This window comes from Heptranchias perlo, chromosome 18, assembly GCF_035084215.1.
Source record: "Heptranchias perlo isolate sHepPer1 chromosome 18, sHepPer1.hap1, whole genome shotgun sequence".
In the NCBI taxonomy this organism is placed as follows: Eukaryota; Metazoa; Chordata; class Chondrichthyes; order Hexanchiformes; family Hexanchidae; genus Heptranchias; species Heptranchias perlo.
In genome coordinates, this window is record NC_090342.1 from 30539789 (window position 1) to 30546376 (window position 6588).

Consider the following 6588-nt stretch of genomic DNA (forward strand, 5'->3'; position numbering starts at 1 on the left):
CTGTCAACACTGGGAAATGTTAGGAATTAAGTTTATGATCAGAAAATGCAATGTTTGCTATATATTATTTAAAATATGGAGCTCTGTTTTTTTAGAATGAAGCACAACAAAATAGTTTGTATGTTTAAACAAAAAAATGAATGATCCCCAATCAGCCAAACTGATTGTTCTTATTGACATGAACATAAGAACATCAGAAATAGGAGCAGGAGTAGGCCATACGGCTGCTCAAGCCTGCTCCGCCATTCAATCAGATCATGGTTCTTCTACCTCAACACCACTTTCCCGCACTATCCTCACATCCCTTGATTCCCTTAGTAACCAAAAATCTATCGATCTCAGTCTTGAATATACTCAGCGACTGAGCATCCACAGCCTTCTGGGGTAGAGAATTCCAAAGATTCACAACCATCTGAGTGAAGAAACTTTTCCTCATCTCGGTCATAAATGGCCGACCCCATATCTTGAGATTATGACCCCTAGTTCTAGACTCTTCAGCCAAGGGAAAGAACATTTCAGCATCTACCCTGTCAAGCCCTCAAAGAATTTTATATGTTTCAATGAGATCACCTTTCATTCTTCTAAACTCCAGAGAGTATAGGCCCATTCTACTCAATCTCTCCTCATAGAACAACCATGATGGATCGCCTACCTTTGCTGAGAGCGTGGAGATGGAACTGATATGGCAAGAATTTTGGGTGTGTTGTTGAAGGTCATGTCTTTCTCTTGAGGTTGTTTCAAATGGAATTCTGAAAGTGACACCCATAAAGAATCATAGTTCCTGTCAGTCGATGCTACTGATGTTATGTTCTTCTCCACTGATATCAAAGTTGGCCTCAAGTATGCAACCCCTTGATGCAAAAGACCCTGTGCAAATTGAGTGTTGTGGCACTTTCGAAAAAGTATAAATTCCATGATTGCAAATTTCAGTAATACAATGACAGTGAATGGTACCCGCCCATTTTTTCTAAATTCCTGGGGCATGTTGTTTCCTTGTAATTACACTTTCACCTCTTCTACCAGTTCATGTTCAACAACTTCCGTCAGGCTTCCATCTTCCCACATCACTGAGACTATGTTGGTTGAAACCACAAATGACATTCTTGAGATTGTGACCATCGCTCACTATCCCTTCTCATCCTCCTCAATCTCTCCGTTGCCATCAAGACCATCAAACATGCCATTCTCTTCAAATGTTTCTCTTTCACAGTCCACCGCAGTGGCACTGCTCTCTCATGGTTCCAATCCTTGTCACACTGTAGACATTATATTGCCTCCAACAGCTTCTCCTCCCTTGCCTGCATAATCACCTCAGGTGTACCCCAAGGATCATCATCATTTATATGCTCACTTTTGGCAACATCATTTGGAAATAGGTGATCAGCTTCCACATGTACATGTATGCTGACAACATTCAATTCTACCTCTCTTCCTCCTTAATTGACCCCAAGGTTGTTAGCACTCTCTCCAACTGCTTGTCCAACAGTATGATCTGGATGAGCTGAAACTTCACCCACTATAAACCACAGCTCAATCCATAATACCGCAGCTCATGCCCTCACTTCAAGTCCTGCATCCCAATCACTCCATCCTCACCAAGCTGCATCGGCTCACTGTGCCCAAAGAATTGACTTTAAGGTCCTTGTTGTCACCTTCAAGTCTCTCCAGGGCCTCACCCTAACCAACCATATGTGATTTCCTCCAGCCATTTGTTTTGCATGCACCCTACGCTCCTACAACACCAGTTTACTCCTTGTTCCTTGGCTCCTCTGTGCCACCATCACTTGCTACTTCTTCAGCCACTATGCCCTCACCCTCTGCCCACCTTGTCAACTCCTTTGCTGCCTTCATAAGCCTCCCTTAGACCCTTCTCTTCGACAGTACCTTCACCTCCCAACTCTTCTTTTCACCTTTCCTCCTCCCAGTTGGTGTCTACTTTTTGTACATTGTTCTGTAAAGCACTTTTGGACACCTCTCAGCTGGTGAGGAACACTATAGAAACGCAGTTTGTTGTTGCTGGCTGATTTTTGTTTTGTGGCAACATAAAATTCTAATTTTCTACACTGTTTACTCATGCATCAACCAACAAAAAGATTTTTTTTGTGCATGTGGAACACCTGTTTATTTTAACATACCACACTTCATTTGTGAGAGCTTTCTGTTTGTATGAAGCAAACATTTAGTTCCACCCTACAGAAATATATACTGTGTATTGTTTTTGTTGCATCTGTACTGTCAGTTAATGCTGTTGTATAAATTTTTTTCCTCTCACTTTTGATTATTATGTCTTTATTTCTAGACTGATAGGGGGAAGGGGAGTTAGATTCATAAAAGATTCTAGTGAAGCTACAAGTCTGCAAAGATAGCTTAAAAATGTCTACGTGTTTATATTCTCTACATAGAATATATAGGAAACATTCTTATTAGAATCAAGGAATCATACAGCACAGAAGGAGACCATTATTAAAATTCTCATAGAATCACAGAAAGGAGGCCTTTTGGCCCATCAAGAGCAATCCAGCTGGTCCCACTCCCCTGACCTATCCCCGTAGCCCTGCAAATTTTTTCCTTTCAAGTACTTATCCTGACGAAGGAGAAAGCCTCCGAAAGCTTGTGATTTTCAAATAAAACAGTTGGACTATAACCTGGTGTTGTAAGATTCCTTACATTTGTCAACCCCAGTCCATCACCGGCGTCTCCACATTATATCAAGAAAAGCAGTGTTCCTAGCGCCGACCCTTGGGGAACACCACTGTACACCTCCCTCCAGTCCGAAAAACAACTGTTCACTACCACTCTCTATTTCCTGTTACTTAGCCAATTCTGTATCCATGCTACTACTGCCCCCTTTATTCCATGGGCTTCAATCTTGATGACAAGCCTATTATGCAGCACTTTATCAAATGCCTTTTGAAAGTCCATGTACACCACATCAACTGCTTTGCCCTTATCTACCCTCTCTGTTACCGCATCAAAAAACTCTATCAAGTTTGTTAAACATGATTTTCCTTTAACAAATCCATGTTGGCTTTCCCTAATCAATCCACACTTGTCCAAGTGACTGCTTGAAATTCTGTCCCAGATTATTGTTTCTAAAAGTTTCCCCACCAGTGAGGTTAAACTGACTGGCCTGTAGTTGCTGGGTTTATCCTTACACCCTTTTTTGAACAAGGGTGTAACATTTGCAATTCTCCAATCCATAAGACCATAAGAGATAGGAGCAGGAGTAGACCATTCGGCCCCTCGAGCCTGCTCCGCCATTTAATGAGATCATGGCTGATGTGATTTTTACCTTAAGTCCACTTTCCCGCCCTTTCCCCATATCCTTTGACTCCCTTGCTGATCAAAAATTTGTCTAACTCAGCCTTGAATGTATTCAATGACTCAGCTTCCACAGCTTTTTGGGTTAAAGAATTCCAAAGATTCACGACCCTCTGGGAGAAGAAATTCCTCCTAATTTCCGTCTTAAATGGGCGACCCCTTATTCTGAGACTATGCCCCCTAGTTTTAGAGTCCCCCATGAGGGGTGACATCCTCTCAGCATCTGCCCTTTCGAGTCCCCTCAGAATCTTGTATGTTTCAATAAGAGCTCCTCTCATTCTTCTAATCTCCAATGAGTATAGACCCAACCTGTTCAACCTTTCCTCATAAGACAACCCTTCCATACGCGGAATCAACCTAGCAAACCTTCTCTGAGCTGCCTCCAATGCAAGTATGTCCTTCCTTAAATAAGGGCACCAGAACTGTACGCAGTACTCCAGGTGTGGTCTCACCAGCACCCTGTACAGTTGTAGCATGACTTCCCTGCTTTTATACTCCATTCCCCTAGAAATAAAGGCCAATATTCCATTTGCCTTCCGGATTCCGGTCCTCTGGCACCACCCCCGTATCTAAGGATGTTTGGAAGATTATGGCCAGTACCTCCGCAATTTCCACCCTCCCTTCCCTCAGCAACCTAGGATGCATCCCATCCGGACCGGGTGACTTATCTACTTTAAGTACAGCTAGCCTTTCCAGCACCTTTTCTTTATCAATTTTTAGCCCATCCAGTATTTTTTTTTTTATTCGTTCATGGGATGTGGGCGTCACTGGCAAGGCCAGCATTTTTTGCCCATCCCTAATTGCCGTTGAGAAGGTGGTGGTTAGCCGCCTTCTTGAACCGCTACAGTCCGTGTGATGAAGGTTCTCCCACAGTGCTGTTAGGTAGGGAGTTCCAGGGTTTTGACCCAGTGTCGATGAAGGAACGGCAATATATTTCCAAGTCGGGATGGTGTGTGACTTGGAGGGGAACGTGCAGGTGGTATTGTTCCCATGTGCCTGCTGCCCTTGTCCATCTAGGTGGTAGAGGTTGTGGGTTTGGGAGTTGCTGTCAAAGAAGCCTTGGCGAGTTGCTGCAGTGCATCCTGTGAATGGTACACACTGCAGCCACGGTGCGCCGGTGGTGGAGGGAGTGAATGTTTAGGGTGGTGGATAGGGTGCCAATCAAGCGGGTTGCTTTGTCCTGGATGGTGTCGAGCTTCTTGACTCAATTATATCTTCCTTTACTGAGACTCTGGCAGCATCTTCTTCCTTGGTAAAGACAGATGCAAAGTACTCATTTAGTATCTTGGCCATGCCTCATGTTTAAACCCCTTAATGGCCTTGCTGCTTTCTACCTCTGTAACCTCCTCCAGCCCTATAACCCCACCCCCCTCAAATTCTCTGTTGTTCTGACTCTGTGCCTTTTGTGCATGCTCCCCTCCATTTGCCTCATCATTGGCGACAGTGCCTTCAGCCATCTAGAATCATACAGCACAGGAGGAGGCCATTCGGCGCATTGTGCCTGTGCCAGCTCTTTGAAAGAACTATCCAATTAATCCCACTACCTGCTCTTTCCCCATAGATCTGCAAATTTTTCCTTTTCAAGTATATATCCAATTCCAATGAAAATTACTATTGAAACTGCTTTCAGGTAATGCATTCCAGATCACAACAACTCAGTGAGTAAAAAATGTCTCATCTCCCCTCTGCTTCTTTTGCCAATTAACTTAAATTTGTGTCCTCTGGTTACTGACCCTCCTGCCAGTGGAAACAGCTTCTCCTTATTTACTACAGTATATCAAAACCCCTTTATAAAGTTTTAGCTTGTTTCTAAACTTTCTGTTTATCCATTGCATCCCAAAGCTTGAAATATTCTCCTTTTTAATGGTACATGCTTATTCTGCACCTTTGCAATCTCCTTTTTAAAAATCCCAATGTTGATCTACAGTCCTATGTGCCAATTTCTCTTTCCTCAACTCAGCGAGCTCACTCATCTTTTTAAAATCTGCCACAATTCCAATCTGATGCCTTTGTTTTTATATTAACCTTCTCCCTTTCTATTGGATCTTAAATTTTATCATATTATGGTCACTACTCCTGAGCTGCTAACCCACATTTAACTCATCTACCAGATCTATTTTGTTACCCATGACTAGATCTTGTAATGCCTCTCGCCTTGTAGGCATATGAATGTACTGCTTGAGGAAGGAGTCCAGCACAATTTTAGGAATTCCATTCCCATTTCTCCATTTACTCCCTTCCTGCCAAGTTTGCCAACATAACAAGCTGCTGAACTCCAAAAGTAATTCTTTTTATGATAAGGCACTATATAAATGCAAGGATTTCTTCCTTTCTCCTGGTGAAAAACAGTTGAATTATGTTAATTGCCTCTCCGCAGAAACATGGCTGACATTGGAAACTCAACTAAGTGGAGAATTTAACCTGCATGGCAATGCTGGCATTGTGCTATGCTTTGGCGCTCCGATGCATCACATAGTTGAATGCCATAACTAGGGTCTAGTTATTTTTGCTCCCTGCCTGAACAAAAATCTATTCTTTACAACTTACATAATTGTTCTTTAAAAGAAACACAATTTTATTTTGATGATCTCCCATGAACAGTGCAGGACTGCATTTGGGGAATCTTGATTATAAACAGCTAGATTAGCCCTTCATACCTTTAGTGTAGGACCACAGTTACTAATACAATTATAATTATATAAAGCTCCAAAAACATGTACCAGCTTTTGGAAAATGCTGAATGTGAGCATTCCAGCAGTAAAAAGAGCAATTAGGGTCTTGGACTGTACAGCCAAAGAAATACAGCACAAACCTCAGTTGATTCTGAGTTCGTATAGAGTCCACCAAGAGTATACTGTGTACAAACTTGGTCACCGCATTATGAGAAAATCCAGGCATTGGGGAGGGTACAGCAAAGGGATATTAAATTGATAGCTGGGACTAGGCATCTGAGTTATAAGGAGAGGCTGCAGAAGCTGGGCATGTTCACACTGAAGAGAAGGCTGAGTGTTATCTATTGAAATATTCAAGATCTTAAAGGATATAGGCAAGATAAATGTCAATATGTTTAAGAGTCACAGAATCTACAAGAGCACATAGCCTCATAGAGGATGAAAAGACAGTTTGGAGATTAGCAGGTGGTGAATGTATGGAGTAAACTGCCAAGGCCTGACTGTGTCTTCAAATTCAAAAGATAGCTGGGTAAGTACCTGCCGAGAAATTTGATAGCGTATGGGAGGTAGCATGAGATATGATATTTTCTAGTCA